The sequence below is a fragment of the Pempheris klunzingeri genome, chromosome 20 (assembly GCF_042242105.1).
Source record: "Pempheris klunzingeri isolate RE-2024b chromosome 20, fPemKlu1.hap1, whole genome shotgun sequence".
Classification (NCBI taxonomy): domain Eukaryota; kingdom Metazoa; phylum Chordata; class Actinopteri; order Acropomatiformes; family Pempheridae; genus Pempheris; species Pempheris klunzingeri.
Genome location: NC_092031.1, coordinates 8,467,037 through 8,490,135, shown reverse-complemented (window position 1 = coordinate 8,490,135; position 23,099 = coordinate 8,467,037). Strand labels below are relative to the sequence as shown.

Genomic DNA, 23,099 nt, shown 5'->3' with positions numbered 1-23,099 from the left:
TACATCACAAATGTTCTTCTGCCTGTTCTGTTTGCACAGCAAGCTCGGCAAAGTTGTTCCTACACACAACTCTTTTTATAATACCAAAATTAGCTCAGTTCTCACATTCCTTGGAGCTGATCTTTATACCTCTCTTTGACAGCTTATTCCAACCAGTGTCACAGCCAGAGAGTCTTTCTACGTTACATTTTGTTTGTGGTTTCTTTCCCTTCACACACGTGCTTCAGGAAGTGTCTATGTATAGACACTACAGCAGCCCCATCATGGTTATCAGTTTAACAGCTTGTCATTCAGGCGTCTGGTTGTTTGGGCTGTTAAACTCTCACTGCTCTGCCATGTGCTTGTTTAATAAAGTACTTCCACTTGATGCAACACTGGTCAGCGGAACAAGGGAGTTGTGATTGTGCCTCTGTGTGAAGCATTAATTTAGGGGTCCATTTCATCAAAATGCCTCCCTGTTATTATATTCAACAGAAATCTCTTTAGAACAAGAGTTCACTCCAACAAGTGATAATAATCCTTCAAATAGGCTTAAATGTTTTTGAAGCTGGAAGTTAAGTGGAAGGCTCTGCTCTCTTTGTTTGCCCGTGCAGAGGAGGTGGACATGTGTGCAGAGGCAGGGGCTCCGAGGCCAGGCCCTCTATCCTTCCTGTTCAGTTACCAGAGGCCTCACACTTATCAGTTCCAGATCTCACAAGAACAGAAAGAAAAGAGAGACCACTGACAGGAAGGGGATTTTTTTTCCTCCCCTTTTTTCCTTTAGCGAGGTTAACAGAATGTCTGCACCCCTCACATTTCACAGAGGAAAGCAATTATTCATTAAGGCTTACACTGGTGTGGTGCAGCAGAGACAAAGACCAACCTGGCAACCTTCAGACATCAACTAACTGAACTGAAATTGGGTGCCAAAACTGCTAAGTGCTGAAAGAACTAGTCAATTCAATTGGTCGATTATCTTATTGACTGAAAACAATTTCGATGAAGTCATTTATCCAGCCTGTCTCTCTCTGTTTTATATCACTGGAAACTGAATATCTTTTGGTTTCTAACTGTTGGATGGATAAAACGAGCAATCATAATCATTAGCTACAGCCCTACACACATTTCTGTATTCGGCCATCAACCTCATAGATCACACTTCTCTATTTGAGACTGTTGACTGCAGCCTTTCCATCAAACCCAGCTAGAGTTTCCCTCCACAAAGGCAACCTTACATCGACAGGAAAAATCTGTCATGGAGAAGGAAAGAGAGAGTAGTGACTGTGAGGCACTCATGTTATGCCCCTGTTCATGTCATATCCACCCCCATCCCTCGTTTCACTTGCTCTCTCCGTCTACCTCGCCTGACATTTCCACAATAATCACTTTGGTTTATCCCACTCAGCTGTGTGGCGGGCAGATGTTTGTCAGGGCACCGTATTTCTCAGCATTCACACTGCTCTAATCAAGATTAACCACTCTTATCTATTCAGCGTGTGTGTGTGTGTGTGTGCTTATACTGGATGTCCCAATTCCTAATCCATAAAGCCATAGCTGCATTGTATAATACAGTGGACGAACCAATTACATTCCTTTTCCACGACATAATTCTCCCCTTTGGTGGAACGTACACTGAGCTACATGTTGCATAAGGATGAACAGGGGGCTTGCTGGTAAAGACGATAGCCATGGCCGTCTGTGTGTGTGTGTGTGTGTGTGTGTGTGTGTGTGTGTGTGTGTGTGTGTGTGTGTGTGTGTGTGTGTGTGTGTGTGTGTGTGTGTGTGTGTACATTCGTCAGACTGCATATGGACTTCGGATTTCAGCAAAAAACATACAAAGACGCAACGTCTCTTTGCGCACTTTGTTGCTCATAGTCTCCCTGGAGCTCCTAATGAAATCAACGTGCTCTGCAGGGTGAGCCGACGCTGGCCACACACAAACTGCTGCCATCAAATGTTTACCAAAGACACTTGAGCACGGTGGAGGACAGAGCATGTCCGAGCAAACAAAGTTGTAGCCCTTGAATCGCTGCAGTGGCAGGGGAGGCAGACATCTGTTTCCAGTAGAGCTTTGTTTAATCCCAAATTGTGATGCAACCTCTTTTCCAGAAATATCAGGCAAAGCGACACTTCAGGTAATTATGAAGGTCCTTATAGAGCCAGGTAAGTAGAATTTGTTCTTACTATTAGCTAATTAAATTTATTCAATTCTCGCATACAAATGAGTAATTCCTACCCTTGAATTTCTACTACTACCACTACTACCTACTATCAATAAGCAAGCTCATTAGCTTGATTGCTTATGTATAATAATGAATAAGATTTTCCACAACACAGTGTTGTTAAAAGATCTATTTGTACCACCAACTCCTGTCTCATAACTGTCTGCAGACCACTGCTCCTTTGTGGAGCAGTCAACCAAAGTTGAGCCTCATGTTAAAGATTTGTCATGAGAGCAAATCCTTAGAGAAGTAGTTAAATTAAATGATCAAGACTACCTAATAACATTAGCATAAAGCTATGAATTCACTGTAGACACCAAAGCACAGCTGCTAGCCTGTTGCTAACATCCTCAGTAGCCACAACAACTTGTAACTTCAGTTCCCGCTGCTTCAGCAACACATCAGCTTTAATGCATTAATTCAAAATTTGTGCACTCAACTTAAAACTAAATTTACTGTCGATTCCACCGCGTACATACAAAAAAAAAAAATGACTCACCTGTGTTGACTTCAATCCTTGATTCTTCACCACGAGGGACCCCCCCCACCCATTCACACACCAGGAGGAGAAACACTTCAGCGCCTCACGTCTTCTGCCCCTGAGAGAAATCAGAGGAGAAAAAAGGAAAATACATCAATCACCGGTGCATTATACACCAATTTCCAAACACTGAATTATTACATTAGCATTTTTTTTCCTGAAAATCAAGCCCACTCAATGATTTCGCTTCTCACAGATTCCTTCAGGCTCCGAGAGGCTTCCGTCTGTGCCTTTCTAGGTGCGATACACTTCTTCCCCACACAGATAAGCCCCTTCACGCTCTCGTGGCCATGGAGGACGAATCGAAAGAGCGACCGATACTTCACATGATCGGTATGGTATCATAAACATCAACCACAGAGTAGGTTCGCTGCCATGACACATTCAGCATACACTACCAATTGACAGATAAGCCTATTAAGTGCGGCCTTCACTCTAGCTTTGCACGTAGCCTGGGCTGGCAGGTCACGTACACACACCCAGTGACTTTCAGTTCCTTAACAATGACCACATTAGTTATTGGTAAAGTTCAAAGGGTCATAAAGAGAGTGTTAGAATCCACTGCACATAAGCCAGTTGAAGACTTAAAACAACAACCCAGATAATAATAGAGCACTAAAATATAACCAAACTTTAAATCATGATTTTAAATAAAGAGAAAATTTGATTTATCTCACACAGTTAATAACCGTGTCTTATCTACGTTCACCAAAGCACATAAGTACAGAGACTTAATTTTCCTTAGTGAATTAATCATTGTGAGTAGTTGTAATTACTAGCATATTAAGGGTAGGCTGGATTCTCGCATGTGTAATCCTTCCATAAATCAAGCATCCCTCGGCTCGCATATGAGGTAGAGTTAGCAAACAAAAAGCCCTTAATATTTTTACAATAATTTCTATACTTGAATAAGTTGCTAATAAGAATAAGAGACTCTCTAAGTGATGGTACTTAAATTTGCTTTTCCACAAGGCCTGAAATGTGAAGAAAAAAGTCAAATTTGGATGTTGAAAGATATAATTCAAGTCATAAGAGGGTGAGTAGAATGTCGGCTAACCCCCCTTTGAATGAAGGGTCTGGGTTAAGATGATGCTTCAAGATGGTCATCTGTTAAAGTAGCAGGGGTCTCGGCAGGTAAAAGGTTATAAACAGACAATTGGCCTTTTTATTTGTTCCTTAAATTCTCTTCTTTGTATGTAAAGAGAACGACAGTCATATTTATGGTGTCAAAGAAACACTTTTTTTTTTTTTCAGTCCTCAAATGTTGAAATCTCAAGGAGCTGAGTGAAATAGTGGAGGAAAAGAAACAATAAAAATGTCTCAGGGGTGTTTGCTCTAGCTTTGTCAATATATGTGTGGAGTGTGTAAGTATGTGACAAATACCATTTTTCCCCCACCAACCCTCTCCGCCCGCATCCCCTCCACCTCTTAAGGTCTATAGCTGCATCCTGCTTGTGCATCAGTTTCATCAGGCGTCAGGTGACACACAGCATGATCGCCATTTCTATCTCCAACCAGAACTCCTCTGGCTTCTCCTGAGCTCATACTTTGGTTGACATGACAAGGCTAATGCTCCAAATACAAAAACTGTCTACAAGGTGTATTTTCACATTCAGAGGCAGAAGGCCCCTTGTGCCTTGCACTTTTTTTAATCCTCTTTTTTTTTTTTTAATCATTGGAAGATTTTTCAGGCAGCATTTTTCCCCTGTTGGAAGTGCCGCTCTCTGAAAAGAGAAAGTGGAGGAGTGCTGGGGGCTCAATGGGTCGGGAGAGAGGAGGAGGAGGAGGGGTTGACGCTGGGTGCCTCCTTTTTAAAGCCAGATTCTCCCCAGATACCTCTGTGCTATTCATCAACAGCTTTTCCAGGGCTGTGAAAAATCAATGTGCTCTGCACTGCAAACAGTTCATAATGACGGGGGATGGAGGAAAAAAAGCTCAACTGCAACAGAATTGATTTGTTTAAGTACAATAACACGGCTCTGCAGCGCGGTGAGGAGGAGGCTCGAGCGCCCAGACAAAGACTGACTGGCAGTATGAAACCACAAGCAGTAATTGACAAACTGCTGGCAAAGTGCAAATCTGAAATACAGAAGCCTGTTATCTAATTAAAGTAGTTTTTCTCTGAATTACCACCTGACAGAGGAAAACACACTTCGAGTCTCAAGTGACTGCATATCTTCTCTATGTCAAAGTGAACCCTAAATAAAGACTTTTTAAAACCATGACATAAAACACTTCTCTACTGTAAAACGATTTTAAAAAAAAGATACTCAAAACAAAATGCTCCAAAACTTGAAATGATGTTCTTGTTTTCTCAAGTTTATTCAGATTATTTGCATTAATGATAATGATTTGGTCCAACAACACTCCAAACTGTTTAGATATTTAATTTACGGCTCAAATCTGCTGGATCTCTCAATATCGGCTGCGACGAGCAAATAGTTGACAATTTTGCTTGATAAATGACTTAAATGACTTGAGTAATGACTATGATTGATGAATTTTCTGTAAATCGACAACTTGATTAAGTGAAACACACACATAGAAGAAATCCAGTCCACATCTTATTCATACATACAGACACACACACACACTCTCTATAATCATGAATGCAACTTGCACACAATCAGATAAACACACACACATTATTTGTACTTTTGGCAGGGAGTCACTATATCCCAAGCCAATTCAAAGCACATGCAGAGAGGATTTGATGTTGCATAAAGCCAAGTCATCACAATGTTTAAGGGATGACACCAGGCTGCTCCTAAAAAAAAAAAAAAAAACTTTCACAAGGTGAGATTTTAAACCTCCTGCTACTGCAAAAAAACAGAAGCTTGGAGTAAATTGTGTCAAGACAGGCCAGCACAATAAAACATTTCTCCCTGCCTCTTTTAAGCTGGCCACAGAGGTGCATTTATCATTGTTATTATTCCTTCAGAGAGGCCCTCCCAGGTTTAATTGGGTCCTTATGGAGTCAAAATCCCCACTGTCTCTGCAGCCACTGGAGCTGGGCAGCACTGGGTTTTACTCGCTGCATGAAGGACAGCCATTCTGCGCAAAGTGGTCACGAAGCCCGCTGGTGAGTCAGACGGGTGTTGGGAGCTGAACGCCACCCGCTAAGCCTGGACAATAGCAGGAGTGGGGCACCTGGGGAGAAACTCTCACCTAGCTGTGCTCTCCACGCTGTGGGAAAAGCTCTTGAAAGCCACAGGCTGTCTGTCCACCCGGCCAGCTCTCTGGGGCTATTATTCCCAGTGGGCCACATTTGCATTTTAACTGGTAAATACAGTAGGTTTTGAATGCTCATGGCTCTGAAGAATGTGAACAAATGGAACAGGAAAAGGATTAAGTAGGTTTTTAAGAGTTGCTTTGGCCTCAATTAAACAGCGGAAACAATAAGCGGAGGTGATAAAATAGCTCAAAAACATAAACATGCACAGCTGCTTAGATTCCTGTGTTGAATATGCTGTTTGTTGAGTGACAGTAATAATGGCAGAGTGACAATTTCTCCAAAATTTTCAATGACCTTCAAAATAATTTTTGAATTATTTTCCATTTTTTAACCACATGCCTTTTGACAAATACTGGATGTAGCAATGATTTGAAGAATAGAGAAAAACAGATGTGTAAAAAGAAAAAGAAAAAAGGCGGCTTCTCATCACACTGGCTCATACCAGCTCTGAAACCTTTGACCTTAGATTCACCTCCCTCAACAGAGATCCATTTCCACTTGGTGCTACATTGGCACAGAAATCACAACGCCTCCTTTCGGCTGCTTCCTGTTGTTGATATACCCAAGACATGCAAGATCAACCGAGATACGTGTCTCAGCTTTTCAAAGACACCTCACAAAGACACTTGAAGTCAAAGGAGGAACGCTGGAACAGCAGATACGAGAGTGACAATCCAGTCGTTTGTAATAGATTTCAGCGGAGGAGCAGGTTTTCATTTTCAAGGGATAAAAACAGGATAGAGTGGATGGTGGAAACACGCTGGCAATCATAGCCCCTCACAGTCAGTGTGTTTACACGTACACTAATGACATGATTAAGACAAATTCATTAAGGGGACATTAGCACTTTAATTGGTTTATTTTACTAGAGTAAAGGATAAAGGTCGATAACTCATCAATCTTTCAAATTACATGTTTTGTATAGTACTCGGGGCTGCAACTAATGATTAATTTCACTATACAAGAATCTGTTGATTTATATTTCAATAACTTGGTTTGACGTAAACTTCAATGTAAGGCAGATCATAACCACATGTAAATATGGTCATTGGAGCAGTTAAATGTAACTTAGACATCTAGATGTCTTTTGACCTGCTATTGACCACACTGATGCTCAGCTACTGGAATTTAGTGTCATGGCCAATGGTGATGGAAGAAAATGCATTTTTTTGGGAACAGCGAAATCAATACAGCATTCGCACAGACATGAGTGACCCAGTTATTTAACAAGTCATGTAAAATTGGGTTAGTGGGGACGTCGAGGTATTGCAAACCCACATAAAGCCTTTAATGAAGTACTAATCTTGTACTTTAGAGCGGCGAGGTTGTAATGTCTGTATATACTGTTGGTACTGTGCTGACACAACACATGCTGCAGGTCTCTGAAGACGTCCATATGGAATGATTACATTAGACAGAGTCACATGTTGTGGTAGGCCAACGCCATAAACGTCACTGCAGTGACTGAGCGCTGTAGTGATGATTACGGGTTTAGAGATAATGGCTTTTAGCGTGATACATTTAGAGAGCATGAGACACCAGCTCAGTTAGCTCCCCAGTCTTCACTCTCTACTGATTAACACAAATGCCGGTGCCTAGTTAACCACTGCTGCTGTAATTATGTGGAGCCTCTCACACACATACACACACACAAATAACCTATACAACACACACAAATGCACTGTAGTGATATGTTGTGTGCCACTAGATCAGAATCACAGCAACTACCAATTATGTGCCTTATTCATGCAAATGCAGGTAATTTACTTCCTGCTGTGTAAAACTTCCCAATGTGTTTGCCCTCTAGCATCAGTTGTTTGTATTGTGGGATGCCTAAACAAGCAAAACAATTGAATGAAATTATCTTGAAAATAGTTCTCTTTCAAGTCAGGGTAATTTTTAAAAAGGTTCATTTAAAGGTTTGTTACAACTTGGATTTTCAGTTTGTAGTTACGTTGATAGTTCACTCATCAAAATGATTGCCAAGATACAAAGACCAACAGGACAAGAAATGAGCAGTCAAATCAACAGTTCAACTAGGATATCCAAACCACTACAACTGACAGTGTGCACATTCAAATAATAATCACTCCATGCGCAGGAAAGCCATGACGACACAACTATCCTACATCAAGTATGGTAGGTCAAAGTTGAGCCTCTGGTCAGTCTGTAAACTGTGATGGATGTTTCCAGCAAACAGTCAATGTAATAATTTTCAGTTAAGATCTGGTTACAACCAGAAAGTGACACAGTGAAATGTATCGCCACATCCTCGCAAATAGCTCGTTGTTAGAGGCCTGGTAAGATAGCTGCTAGCCAGACTCTGCAAACTTCTTTCTTTTCTCTCTGTACTGTGTTATTTGATCAGTATTGTCATTTCATGCAGTTACTGAAGAGGGGCAAGAAGGTCTTCTAGCTCACTAGCCAACTTGTTATTTTCACCAGTAGGAATAATGGCCAAAACCATAAAAAAAGACCTGAGTTGTATGAAACCAGAGTTTCATTTTAAATACCTTAGTATATCTACTTCAAAAGGAGTGAGCTGATGCTTATGCAAGTCTTACATGAATTGATGGCTTCAATATTATTTCTCCTCCTCCTCCTCCTCCTCCTCCTCCTCTCTCTACAGTATATCTTGTTTCAAAAGCGAGAGCAGCCCAAGAGGGCGCCTGTATTTTTCTTCCTTTGTTTTCAGTCTTTCCCTATCAGAGCGAGAAGGTGGTAGCAACTCCCATGAGGGAGATAGAGATAGAGGTGTAGGCTGCTGGCAGAGCGCTAAAGCAAAGAAATGCTGCACCGTCTGACCACGGACATAAAAATGATGCCCCCTACCTCCCCTAGTCTGTCCTGCTTCATCTGCAAAGCAAATCGCATGCTCTGCAGCCAGAGATTCCTCTGTGGTCACCTGGCGGTTCTCACCGTTTCACTGGCCCGGGAGCAGAGGAGGGTTTACTAGAGGTGAAAGACTTCATAATGTAATGGAGACAAGCAAGCCAGAGAAAATGGGGGGGGGGGGGGATCATCCTGAGCCAATTGCAAAGGAGAGTTGGGTGTAATGAGGCCTGATCTGTCACAAGAAAGAACCACGGCTCCATATTTGCATTTTTCAGCCCCTTTCTTCATCTCCCTCCCTTATCTTTTCTTCCTCTGTCTCATAATAAGGAAAAAGAAACAGCAATGAGAGGGAAGAAAGGTGGGGAGTGGACATATACACAGAGGAATCCGGGGAGAGGAAAGAGAGCACATTACTATTGGGAGGGAAAAAATGATTAAAGGCTGAGATGAACACAATCTGCTGGTTCCAGAGGAAAGAGGAAGGAATTTCCAGAGCCAATAAGTGAAGCATCACAGGGAGACCTGCCTCTCCCTGCTATTCAACCATGACCATGCCGGCACAAGCACATTTTCTACATCCGCCCTTTTACACAAGCCCATGGCATGTGTGTTTTACACACACACACACACACACACACACACACACACACACACACACACACACACACACACACACTATCACTGTGAGTCTCGGATATTGATTTTTAAAACATAACCTAAAAAAAACTAACATCTAATTACAAGAAATGCTTCTCATTTTACACATGTGGGATTCCTCGGGACTGGGATTGTTGCAGATAACCAGGTAAAACAGTGTTAAGATGACTTGGTAGCAGAGGACTCTCGAGGCAAAAGGGAGAAGAGAAAGAGAAAGAAAAACAGCAACATCAATAATGAAGTGAAGGAGACGGGGGGAAGAAAACAAAGCCCTTCATAACAAATGAGAAAACAGGCAGAGCGTCTCATTGCAAGAGCGCTAACGACAATCAATTAGCAATTGCTCATGATCTTGGGTGCGTCTGAGTATAAGGTGTCTTAATGAGTCCCATTTCCATTAGCTGCTCAACTCGAGAGGCACAAGGAGGAGGCTGCTCCCACCAGCTCCTCCATCTCAATGCCTAATGACTGCGGGAGTGGATTACTCCATCAATTCCTCGCTTCTCTTTGTTTATCCCGTGCGTAAATAATGGTCAACCATTACAATGCATTAAGCGGGCCACTCTACGCAGAGCGAATGAGAAGGAGAAAGAAGAGCACAAGTGCTCCGACGGCATCCTCCAGTGATCTCTGGGAAATCGGCTAATACCGGCCATGTGGTGACAGAGAGGGAGGCAGGGAGGGGAACGGGCATGTGATCCTCGACAGTTATCTGTCTGGTTTCTACTGGGAGGTATGGTTAGGGTAAAAAGGTAAAGCAATGCCTCATATCAGAAACAGCTCATCTAATCATTGTTGACTTAAAGGGCCAGTTCATCCAAATGATCGGAAAACACAGCCTTTTTCCAGGAAGCAGCTTTTTAGAGATGAGGGAAAAAAAAAAACAGTTTAATATGTTAAACATAAATACTAATTAAAAACAGAAATAATTAGCCATACACTCAGCAGATCATTGCTACTCCACATTTACTCTCCTCCTCTGCGGGTCTCGTTTGCAACATTCATTCAAACATCACAGTTGTGCTTTATTATTTTGTTTTGTGCAGAGGTGCCCGTCAGAGTCATAATTGGGAGTAATGTGGACTAATTCTCTTACCTGCTCAAGGTTCTTAGGATGCTGACAGGAATGTGCAAAAGGGTTTAGTTTATGCAGTAAAACCTATTCACAGCAAGGTGTATGAATTATCCTATGTGACAAGGACATTGTTCATTGCTGTTGAATATTTGAAATGCAAATTTCCAATAATTTGAGCATCACTCACAGACTTTCAATTACCTTCACTGGTTTGGAGTGGTGACAAAAACCTGCAAGATTCCACCTGGTGGAAAAATGTGTACTGCTGTAATTTGAGTGAACTGACCCTTTAAGCACTTTTACCACTCAACTTGGATGTTTCCTTCAATGTAACTATTGTGATTTTATGTCATTTGCCATGAGCGATAAAAATGAAAATATAAAACTATGAGTGAGAAAAGATGGATGGACTTGAGTCTTATACAATCAACATTTCAGAGTTTTTTTGTGTGTGTGTGTGTGTCACATGAGAGCATATAATGTACCTTTGTTGTTGCATTGCTTTCACCCTGGAATGTACCAATCAATATTTCACCCAAGGCTCCATCACTCCCTTTCTATTTTCCCCTCTCTTTCTGGCACTCTCTGGTTTCCCTCTTGTGTCACAGCACCGGACAGGATAAAAATTAAACGCATCAGCAGAAAAACACACAAGTGGAAATGATCTCGCCGCTCCAGCCACTCGGGTCATGAATTCAGCTAACTGTGCTTATCACAGGCAGCTGCTATTAGTCTTAATAGCCACAGTGACAACCCGCCTTGAGAGGAGATGGGCTCTGCTTCCCGGGGCTCACCACAGACAGGTGATTCTCATCTGCGGTCTCTTCATGTGTCATACCGTAGCAAAGGCAAAGCTGGCTGAGAAATGTCTGGCGGCTTACTGGAGCAAAACATCAGAACCCGGCAGGCCATTACAGACAGAAGAGCCATATGTTCTTGCACACTCAGCATCAATCAAGGACAAATTAAGAATTCAATCAAATGCTGAACACTTTCAAGCTGTTCCTTAACAGTTATCTTGAATTATGAGGATGTGAAAACCCAAAATCAACGCATAAGCCATATTCACATGCATTCCATTGCATACTAATATACACATTGCAGAATAATATACTAATAACAAGATGCTAACACATGGTGGGTAACAGTAATTCGTTGTATATCATTTTTGCAGTTCATATGCAAAAAAAATCATTGGACTTATCTTTTTAAATACTCATCTGGCTCATAGTGACAAACCCGCACTAAATTAACTATGCAGTTTCCTCAGTTCAGTGTTTTAGCATCTCTTAGCTCACTGTTTTTCTAAACAGGACTATTCTGGTTCAGTCTCAACACAACGTCACTTCCACCTGCAGCTTGCATTCAACCAAAAGAAAAAATCTGTGCCCAGCACCAACAGGCACTCAGACAAAGTTTGAAACTATTCAACGAACACAGTGGAGCATCTAGCTGCTAAAGAGGCAGAGATTTCCCTCAGGGGTTGGTGGAGACCAAAACAGAGCTGAAAGGAGAGTACATCCAGTGATTCAAGTCATCAAACGTGACTTCGAACGACTCGACTTTCTTCAGTCACTTCGGTATGGTGAGCGTCTATAAAAACTACTATAACTGTCAGCCTCTGTTCCTGTAGAGATGAAGCCAGTCCAAGGCACAAATCAGTTCTGTAGCAAATAATGTATTGTTAACACTGAGAACCAAACACACTGCCAAAATTGAGTGAATGGTAAACTGATAGATGTATTGCAGGTATCGTTTAGTCTCCACTTGCTTTTATCTGCACACGCAATACAATTTCAAACCCTCTGATTAGACGTTTCTTTTGAAATGTTCCTTGGGAGTCATGATTGACTCCTCTTCCTAAGTGTTTATATACACAGGCTTGTACCTTTGACTTTTTGTAATAGAACAAGATGTTGCCTTACAAGTTGCTCATCTTTTGCACTGATGATTGACAGTAAGAAAGTTTTATGCCTATCCAAAGTCTTGGGAGAGCTCCAACTGCTAACATGATCAGACTTTCACTTCCACAACCTTGTATAGCAAAAACAAGTCCTCCTGTTTCACTACTGTGAGTCCAGTGGGCATCCAAACAATAAATACAGAATGTATTACATTGCACTTTTCTTCTTGAGGAGTTAGTAGCATCAAGCACAGCTCTGCAGGATTTAATGCAAACACAATCATTTATTTTGCTCACTGTGAGAGGACATCTCGACTATAGTGTAAGAGAGAATATTGCCAAGGCCAAAAAGTGTATGAGGCATAAGAGTGAATGTCTTACTGAGAAAAACGATTTTTTCCTCTGAAGTAAAGGTTACCTGCTGTAGCCTGTCAGGGAGCCGTGCTGCGTTTCCATTGAATGGGACACAGCCTGGCAGGCTGAAGAGAAGGAGTGGCAAAGTGAAAGTGTTAAGTTAGGGTACTTCACAAAGTAAAACCACATGAAAGAAGCACATATAATCAGCTCACATAAGAGAAGTCAGCCTGCATCAACACCGCCATACAAAAGAAAACCCACTGAATACTCCATGATCCTCAGTGCCCCTTAACATGAAGCCAGACAAACACTGTTTGGAAAACAAATGTCAGGACGTCTTTTCAGACAGAATGTTTTCCCACAAGCCACAGCAATCCTCAGCCACTCTACTCCTCCACAAATGACCGAGCTTGTGACTGGGACCATGTCAACATGTTGCTCTGTTCAGACAGGGGGAGGGAGGAATTACTTTGATCCACTTTGAGGCATGTCTTCCCTTACTGTCAAGAGCTGGTTATGGTTTATGGAGGGACAGGAAACACTTGTGCACCCACTCTGCAGCAATGCTCGGGCTAATATTTTGCCACAACGTCACTTCAAGCTCAAAAAAGGAAACTAATTACGGCAAGTTTAACACATTCAGTGTTGTAACTTCCAAACCACAATGAGACAGTAGAGGTAGCAGAACCCGATGTGACCTCTTATCATAGCGGAGAGATGACACTGTATTCTACAAACATGACAAAGTGCAGATATATTGGGCAGAACAGCCTGTAGCTGGAGATCTGTGTGTAGAACAATGAGAGTCTGTGCTGATTTCTGGCCTGAACAATGGCAGGATGACATGGAGCCTGACAGACACACACAGAGCAGCAGGATCTACACTGCAGACAGGAGAGGCAGCCTCACAGAGCAGCAACACTGCCAAAAAACATCTCCTCATCTTCCTTTTTCCTCTTCCAACATCTTTTATGTGTTTTGGCACCTCTGGCACTCATAACTCAAAAGTGAACAGTCTAACTTTGAGCACCAACATGAGCGCAACCTTGTGGAGTGAAATGAGCCAGTCACTGCTGAACACTTGGCCATGAGCTAAATGAATCTTTATCGAAAGGTATCAACAGTTTCCATCCAAATGAAAGTTAAGAAACTTTCCAGAAAATTGGCCAAAGAAAATCCAATGCAGATATGCAAATATTTGGAGTTGGGTACACTGAAACTTTATGTCGAATTGCTAGCAGCTCAGGTGTTTTTATGCACCAAATTGAAGAAAATATAAAATTGGGGGGTAAATAAAAACATAATTTGAGGGCAAGACTTAACAAAAACTTCTAAACATGCGGGGGACCTAATAAAAGTGAGCCACTAGTTTGAGACCCCTAGTGCAGATTGTGGACACTACTTGCAAATGTATGCATCACCAAAAGTTCCACGTATAATTGTCTTGCTCGCTGTTAGTGGAGACCAACACTTCATTGGATTTACTTACACAGAATAAAGAAGAAAATTAAACAGAATTTTAATGTTCAATAAATGTATAATATATTTATACTGCAAAAGAATAAAATACAAATACAAAACAAAAGTGGTGGTGCAAAATCCAGGAGGTGATGAAATCTCTTGTACTCCATACGGCACTAAGGCGCTCAAAGTGTCCTTCATTATTAATGTCCTCGGAGCACGACTTGAAGCAGCTTTGTTTCTCTTATCAATCATTCATCTGCTTTCCATTGAACACACTCCGATCCTCCAGTGTCAAATCAGACTTGAAGTGGCTAAAGAACCACCAATCTGAAGTCTTTCCTTAATTAAACGAGGCTAACATGAGCCTCAAACACCTGCTCTCAAAACGACCAACAATGCAACCCTAATGTGGAAATCCCAAGTAATGCATAGCCTGTCAATCACTCAATATACGACTCTCAGGTCTCATAAATTAACAATAAGATGCCAGAACCTATTTGTGCTGGCTCCTGTGTGTGTCTTTGTGTTTTGAAAACACCTCAACAGTGAACACTTGAGATTGAAACAAGCTAAAATAGAAATGTTGATGCTACTTTTATACTAAAACAGATTAAGGAGAAACGTTCAGCCCAAGCTGCTGCCTTCTCACTTACCCACCTCGCGCTCGGTCTGAACAGGGTTCGGTTTCAGTCGACCACAGCAGGCGTTTGCTACAGCAAACATAATCAAACTTTGTGGTCTGTCTCTATGTGGAGCAGAATTGAAAGCATATCTTGCGGAGCTCTTTGGTGGCAATCTCCAATTACCTTCTGCGTGCGAGTGTTCACTGTGCTGAAACCTTCCTATTTCATCATTACACTCACGCAGCCCCCATCGAAAGCCAACCAGCAGTGGCGGCGGCGGCAGCAGCACAGCAGACCGTGTCATCCGTGCACCGCGGGGGGATCCTTCCAAGCTGCAGTGAATTCCTCGTTTTGTCTGGGAAAAGATTCATGTCTATACAAACCGCAGGTGCAGTGAGGTCTTTTTTTTTTTTTTTTTTTAACCACCACAGTGAAAAGGGGGCAGGCCAACACTCATCTCCCCCTTGGCTATGTTTGTCACAATTACCCAGGAGGTCAAATTTCTCCCAGTCTCATTAAGAGGTAAAACACTGAGGCTAGAAAGCTCGTCTTTTTCTGACCCCCCCCCCCCCCGCCCCCCCCCAGGAAATGTTTCAGCTTCGGAAAGCCACCGATACAATCGTTCTTCAGCCCTCACAATGGATTTGGGAAACCAGAATGAGGGATTATTTGATGCAACTTCCATTCAAGAGGCCAATTCAACCCAACCAATCAATACTAATCAACTGGGAGATGACAGGAGATGAAATTCCCTCTGCTGAGGCCAAATACTCATGTATCAGGACTTAGAGCCTGCAACTCAGGATCTCTCTGCGCCTCCTCTCACAAATCCTGGGGTGGAAAGTAACAAAGTACATTTAGTCAAGTACTGAACTAAGTACAACTTTTTTGCATGTTAAGCTACTTAACCCTTTAACGTCACTACAGATGGAAATATTGTACTTTCAGAGGGAAAACAAGCTCTTATTCCTTTCTGTTTCTAGTTTCAAAGTTTTGGGGTAAACTACAGAGCAGCCTATAAAATGAGCTCTACCAGCTATAACTTAAAATGCTGGGTACCACTTTTAAATAAAGATTACAGTTTACTAATGGTTTATGAAGTAACTAATGTCTTTATTTATGCTATATCCACCCATCCATTATCTATACCAGCCAATCACAGGGCCAACACACAGAGACAGACAACCACTCACGCTCACACTCACACCTACGGGCAGTTTAGAGTCACCAATTAATCTGACCTGCATGTCTTTGTGGGAGGAAGCCGGTCTACCTGCATAAAACCCAAACAGTGTACCCAAAAAGTCAAATAATGTGGCTTAACCAGTAGTGGAGGAAGTTTGTAATTTAAGTAAAAATATTAATATGTTATATTTGTAATGGAGTATTTTAACACAGTGGTACTGGGTCTTTTACTTGAATAAAGGATCTTAATTCTTCCACCGCTGCCAAAATCTCACCGCAACACCCTGCAAATCATTAATCTACAGCGTTAACCATGTTGACAGTGTCACGCTCCGAAAGAGTACAGCCTGCAGAGGGTGTCTTTCATCTGAGGCAAGGAACAACAGAGAGCATGAGCTTCTCATGTTAACACAGGAAACATATATTTAATGAGACAACCACTGCAATCTCCGCTGCCATGCTAAGTGAGTCTGACCCCGCACCGCAGCCCAACAGTGCTGCCAAACAACAGTCACGGCAGTCTAGACGAGGCCGAGCGGCGACCAGGCCTCCCGAAAGCCCGTGTAATGCACAAGGAATTTGGTGTGGTTTCTTCGGAGCAGAGAGGAAACGCATGAGTGAGAGTAAAGAGGGAGCAAGATCCCTGCAGAGGTCAGAGCGTGTCCCCGGAGGTGTCAGGGGGAGTAAATGGGCATGACTACAGAATATGGGGTTATGCCCGCTCTCCTCCCTCCTCCTTCCTCCTCTTCTTCACAGGGTGCCTTCACTGACTCGTCCCGCAGCGCCTCAGAGCGAGACGCAGCACGGCTCCCCCGGCACGCCCCGCAAATTGGAACAGGAAGCAATTGTCAGCTTCAGGCGAAATCACCACCTTTTTAGAAAACAAACAAAATGTGACGTGAAAGAGGGTCTCTGGGAAGACACACGGGCGGAAGGAGCTTCGTGTCAGAGGATCGAGCACGTTTGATGACTGCAGACGCTGCTGCTGGTTCTCTGCATGGCTGGCTGAAGGCTGACACCAGTATCAAGGCTCATGAATATTCAGTGGCCAAGTAAATAAGGTAGATAGCACTTGACATGTTTAACATCCACCTTTGGCACCTTCCCTCTACAAAGGCAACAAGGTGAAGCAGCAGAACAAATATGTTGGCTGTTGGTGGGCGGCGACAATCCCTGCTGATGAATTGGATGGTTACTGAACAAAGAGAACGCGTTTCAGTGGGCGCGCTACATCAAAATAAGCTGGACTTGGAAAAACAATCTGATATCCTCTGCGGGATTTGAGCGGCTAAAGTGCTGTTTTTTGGAGACTGGCAATAAAATGAAAATATGTAGCGTTATTCCTTGCAATATGCTGACATTTACATTCTTAGAAAAACATGTTTCCCTCAACTATAATCCCTGCTGGTATCAAAATGTTTGCTCTCTAAATATTTACCAACCCAGAGTCACATCTAAAGCCTAACACAGGCACCTTGAGACTTCCTTTTTTTTTTTTTTTTTCCAAGTGTTGTGTCCCAAAGGAAATGCAGTGAAAGCACTACAGACTATCTTGCAAGTGAGTAAACTCTCTGAGCAGACAACGCATTCCTTCAACACCTCAAACGGCTCTGAGAAAGGAAAATAAGAAAGAAAAAAAAAAAAAAAGAACCTGCCACCAACAAACTGCGCTGCTTAAAATCAGAGTCGCTACTTGTGTGACAGACGAGCGAGCACATTTACAGTTTTAAATGTATCACAGTGACAAGAAAAGTCATGTAAATATTGACACTTTGATAGCCGCCACACTTATCTACTGGGCCTGTCCAGCCAGAGCCACTTAACATCTGCTCAGTACTATTCCAGGTGAGGGAGTTCAAGCAATAGTAAAAACAAATCTATCACTTAAGTATCAAATACTCGCAGAAAGGTAGCTCTGAAAAGTCGAGGGCGTTAGCAGCTGCAGTCCGCTTTGATTCGGCGCAGTTACAGAAGGTTTCTAATGAAAAAGGAGCAAGACGCAAACTTTTCACAGCCACATTTTGAGCCAATAGATTGGATTGTATTTCAACAGACAATATAGCTTTAGTTCAGGAAGAGCGCTCGCTGTATCGTTCATGCCATTTGCATGACACTTCTATCTACTACAGCTGCAACTCACAATTACTTTCATTATTGATTATTTTCTTGATTAATCCATACCCTCCGCTCATCCACAGCCCCAGCCTCCTCCTTACATGCTAAGTTGTGGTATCATTTGCTTTAATGTCATGCAAATAATTATGGGGGATTAGTTCGTCAGCAGATTCCTTATTGCCGCTTCAGATCTTACAGAGCTTTGCCGAAAAGATAATGAAAATAATCGTTAGTTGCAGCCCTGGTAGCATTCATTGGAATCTTATTGCAGAGATATGAGCTTATTGTGTTGTCATTGTGCGATCCAAGTTAGCGGAAAGTATTATCTTTTTATTATTGTGATATTGATTTCAGCCCAGTTCTAATAGATGCGAGTATCCGATACCCACAGAGGAAAGATTTATAGTCGAGTGTTCTTGCAGTGGGGATGGTTATCAGCTCATACTTGATCACATGCATAAAACACACACATGCACGCACGCCCATGCATTCACAATCTGAGCTGTCAATAAAGGGCGAGCACAAAGGAGCCATGCGTAGAGCGCTGCCCAGCTGTGTCTCTGCAGCCTTAGCAAGTACACAGCCTCCAAATGAACTAAGAGGTTTTGTACCACTGAACACCAGACAAAGTCACACACACGCACACATGCACTCTAACCTCCACTTACTCCCCCTCCACCCACTGCTCAGTGCACCCTGCCTCCTGATAAGCTGGTTTGCCAGGCTTGCCAGTGCCGCTGATGGCTCCGTTTGCACAACCGCTCCATTGTTGCTGTGTAGGGTGGACAACTGCACTTTGGACCTTTCAGAGGGGAAAGCCTTCTATTTCTTTTCCCTTAAGGGCATCCACTGTGGTTTATCTGCAAGCTGCCAACCACACACACTTTAAACACTGCATTAAGGATATCTAAGGATAGACAACATAAACAGTAGCCGCCGCGTGTCCTGTGTCGCTGCTTTTACGTACTGTACAGTCAGTTTGCCTGGCTGCTGATGTTTTCAGAGCTTAAAAAGACTCATAAAAAACACAGCTGAATTATCTGGGTTGCTGGAACCTGATCTACTGCTGGCTGACCTTTTCCACAAAGCAATATTAAACATAATAGTTGGGCTGAGTTAAGTGATTGCAATTTATGAGCCCATTTAAAGAGATTCAATATTGGATGACAAATGATTACCTCGGTAAAGTAAAGCTTACATACACGAAAATAACCCCGCCATGCACAAATACAGAGCTTTATCAAACTTAACAATCAGCTCAGTGTCTGTATGCTGTGAGTCTGGCTCGGCGGAGGGCTGAACAGAATTTTAAAAATGCATGACAAGACTAGAAGAAGAAGAGGAGGAAGGAGAGGTTGCATATTAACTATCCACAGATATCTTTTTTTGGGGGGGGCTCAAACTGCATTAAGCTAAAATTGATGCGTATGGAAGAGATGGTGTGTCTGAATCTGCTCAACTGGCCAAATGGATTAAGTGTAGCCAATCTATTTTCCTGAGTGCAGTGAGCAAGTGTCAAAATGAAACATTTTCTGTTTTGCCCCCTTAAGGTCCCAAGATTTCTTCATCCTGCTGTAGAACAAGCTGCTTACCCTGCAAAAACAGGCTGCAACACATCGCTAAATGTGACCCGGGCCTTAAATTAGCCCGACACAATCCACATATTTGATTCACAGTGCAGCGAGAAAAAAAAAAAAAGAGTTACATGACTTTCAGGCATTCAGCTCAGACTATAAAGAAACAAAGTAGCCTACTTTGCACACTCCTCACTGCTCTCTTTTCAGCCACATCCTCTTGGATTTTATGACTCTGGTTAAAATGCAACCATTAAATATTCATGTGCAAGGGCTTTCACCCGTGAAGCAGTTTCCCCCCTTTCTCTCTCTCTCTCCCTCTCTCTCTCTCTCTCTCTCTCCCTCCCTCTCTCCCTCTCTCTCTCAGCTTTAGAGAAAGTGAGAAACTTTTTGATTTTAACTGACAGGAGCTAAATATTAAAAAAGACGCTTTGGGAGTTCAGCAAAGAGTAGACTACTCCTCTGCTGATATCTTGGCTTTCATCCTCATTGTTCTTAAAATTTCCGACTGCGGTGAGACTCTTGTAGATTAAATTAAAATATTAAAATAAATAAACTGCAGAGATTGATAGAAACAAATGCTCAGTAGCTAAACAGTGATGTTATGAAAATTGATGGATGACAATCATCCCAAAGTGAATAGTTTTTTCTTTTTTTGAGTCATCAGTAAACATCACACCACAGGCATCATAAACTATATATTGCTCATTAATTTTTCACTTGTTGTCTTGGCTGCTTATTATGCAAAACATTTCCTATCAGCAGCAAAAGTAATGGCACAAATAATTCATACTTTCTCTCTAAGAACTCCTGGCATGCTAAAATCCATAATATATAGCAAGCGTCTATAAAAGATTAAGGATGAAATTATGTCTTCAGGTATAGACAGCAGCATAAATAAGGCTGCAATGTGATTTTGCTGCAGTGAACATTAGGGAAATTTTGGAGGCTTTATTTGGGTAGATGTGACTCGCATACAAATCGAGGGATGCAACATTCAGGGCTTCTCCAAACAAGCGATTTTGTAGACAAATGAAGCAACTGCTCAGACATGTGAGGCTTGCACCCACTCTTTGTGCTCAAGGTGGCAGAACGCATGTGTGACAACACACCGCCGTAAGTTGATTTAACTGCCGAAAATTCATGAGGGGGAGAATAAAATGAAGCCCAACAATAGTATTGTTGTGTGAGAGCAGTGGAAGTGCAAACGGCATGAAAAGTTCATTCAGTCTGAACTAATCTTTTTAGTGATTTGGGAGTAACAATTCGTGCCACTCACTAATGAATGAGGGCCTGGAGGAATCATTTGGATATTTATGAATAATATTGTGTCAGCTGCAACAAGCAAGTGGACGGTGGACGGCGAGCATATGGGAAGCATGCGGAAGCGATCGCGCTTTCATCAGTCACCATAAGTCTATCCTGTCTCAGCAGTGAGCAGCTGATTGAGATGAATCAAAAGGTTGTTTTTTTTCTTTTTTGTTCTTTCTGCTGCGCTAGTTTGAAAGAAGCCACTTGCCAAAAAAATAGAGTCAAACTTTCCATCGCTGCTCATCGCCGTCTTTGATCCCAGACAAATAAGAAAACAAAAAGTGGAGGATGGCTTGTGAAACACAGAGGCTTTCAGAGGCATTCTTCCACTCTTGGAAGACTGCCCGCTCTTCTGAAAGGGGTTTTCTTCAAAGCAAACGCCGGTGACATTACCCATTCTCCTCCCAATTAAAATTTATTGAAAACATCCAGGAAACACTGTACGGCTAATATCATCACAACTAGCTTGTCAAAAACAAACAAATACAGTGATCAAAAAAGGACAAAAAAAAGGAATCCTTCCTCTGCCTTTTGAGTTCATAACCAGCATCTAATCCGTTGTAATGATTTACAATATGACAAGTCAGGCAAAATTTACTGTGACAGATTGAATGGGACCCAACATAAATATAATTACAGCTCACATGATCTTCTCCACCTCCCTCCTCCGAAGGAAGTGTCTGCCGGTGCCACACAAAGAGGATGCAGGATACACAGCCTCAAGTGATTTGCCTTTTCAGTTTGCTTCTCAAGATCAACTGATGCCAAAAAAAAAAAAAAAAAAAACCAACAAAGAAGCTGCACAGTCACAGAATTGTCAGTGCTTGAAGTAGGTCTTGATAGCAGGTACGTTTTTCCGAATCAAGGTGGTCCGTCTGGATAACTGAGGCTCCAAAACCAAGACGGACCGTTTGACCTCAAACATCGAAGGTCAAGAGGAACCACAGGGCAAAAGTGTGTGGTGTTTCTTTAAGAGCTGCAGCTAATAACTGGAGGGTATTTTAAGGATGGACTCTTTCAAATGGGGCTGGTGGGGGGTTCTTCTATGAAAGCACATTAATTAGGTTTTCTTTGTCATTATGGTATTTGGTATACCATAATATTTTTCACAACTTTCTTACATTTTGTGGAATAAATAATGAATTGCTTAATCAAGAAAATAATGGCCAGATTAATCAATGAAGACAATAATCATTAGTGTTTCTTAAAACAAGTGAACACATCTTCCAAAATATTTCCAACTTTTTCCTCTAGGGTGTAAGGATAAAGCTGGTTGATGCATTTGAGTCCAGAAAAACCCAACTTTTTTAGAGTGACTTTTGGAATATGCTTGAAACAAGCGTGGTATGCTCGGTATTAGAAACAGGTTGAGGTTAAGATTACAGATTTTTGCACATTTTAAGAAAAGAGGAGTTTAAAGACTCTGAAGACAGACAAATATGACCCAATAGGAAGATTGTCTGCAGACATGTATGAAGACATATGACAGACACGACCACAAACACTCAAAATAATAAAAAAAAAGTGTAAATATTAAAGTAGTTTACATTATAAGTGTGAAAGCCAGATTTCTCTGCCTAAAAAGAGTCGTAAACTAATTCTGCAAAAGAAACCCACTGTGCCCAACCCCCCCCCACACCAGCCCAGATTAAGTTTCACATTCCTACCTCACAAATACACACACACAGAGGGAGAGAGTTAGTATAAGACACAGACACTTTTGTTGAGACATTTCTGACCTCAGACCATTTCATCTCACTGACGATGTTTACACCATAAGTCAGGCACAAGGATATCTCCTCTTGTTCTTCTTCCAAGATGTGGAAGATCAGCCCCTCCCTTCCCCTCAGCACACCCCCTCCCCTCCCCTCCCCTCATCACCCTTCATGCTAATGTAACACACATTAGTGAAACCAGCCGCGCACTGTGTACGCCCATGGTGACACGAAAGGATGCTGGGCCCTCGGGTGAGCCATCTCTCTCCCTCGCTCTCCCTCTCCACATGCCAGGCACATCACGGGCG

General features: G+C 42.2%; 1 protein-coding gene across 1 annotated transcript in view; it reads right to left on the bottom strand.

Moving 5' to 3' along the window:
- LOC139220412 (zinc finger MIZ domain-containing protein 1-like) overlaps positions 1-23,099 on the bottom strand; it is a 108,512-nt gene that overhangs the window by 76,233 nt on the left and 9,180 nt on the right. Inside the window, exon 2 of the mRNA XM_070852511.1 lies at positions 2,701-2,800. The gene's annotated coding sequence lies outside the window, so the exon portion shown is untranslated. The remainder of the gene's footprint in view (positions 1-2,700; positions 2,801-23,099) is intronic.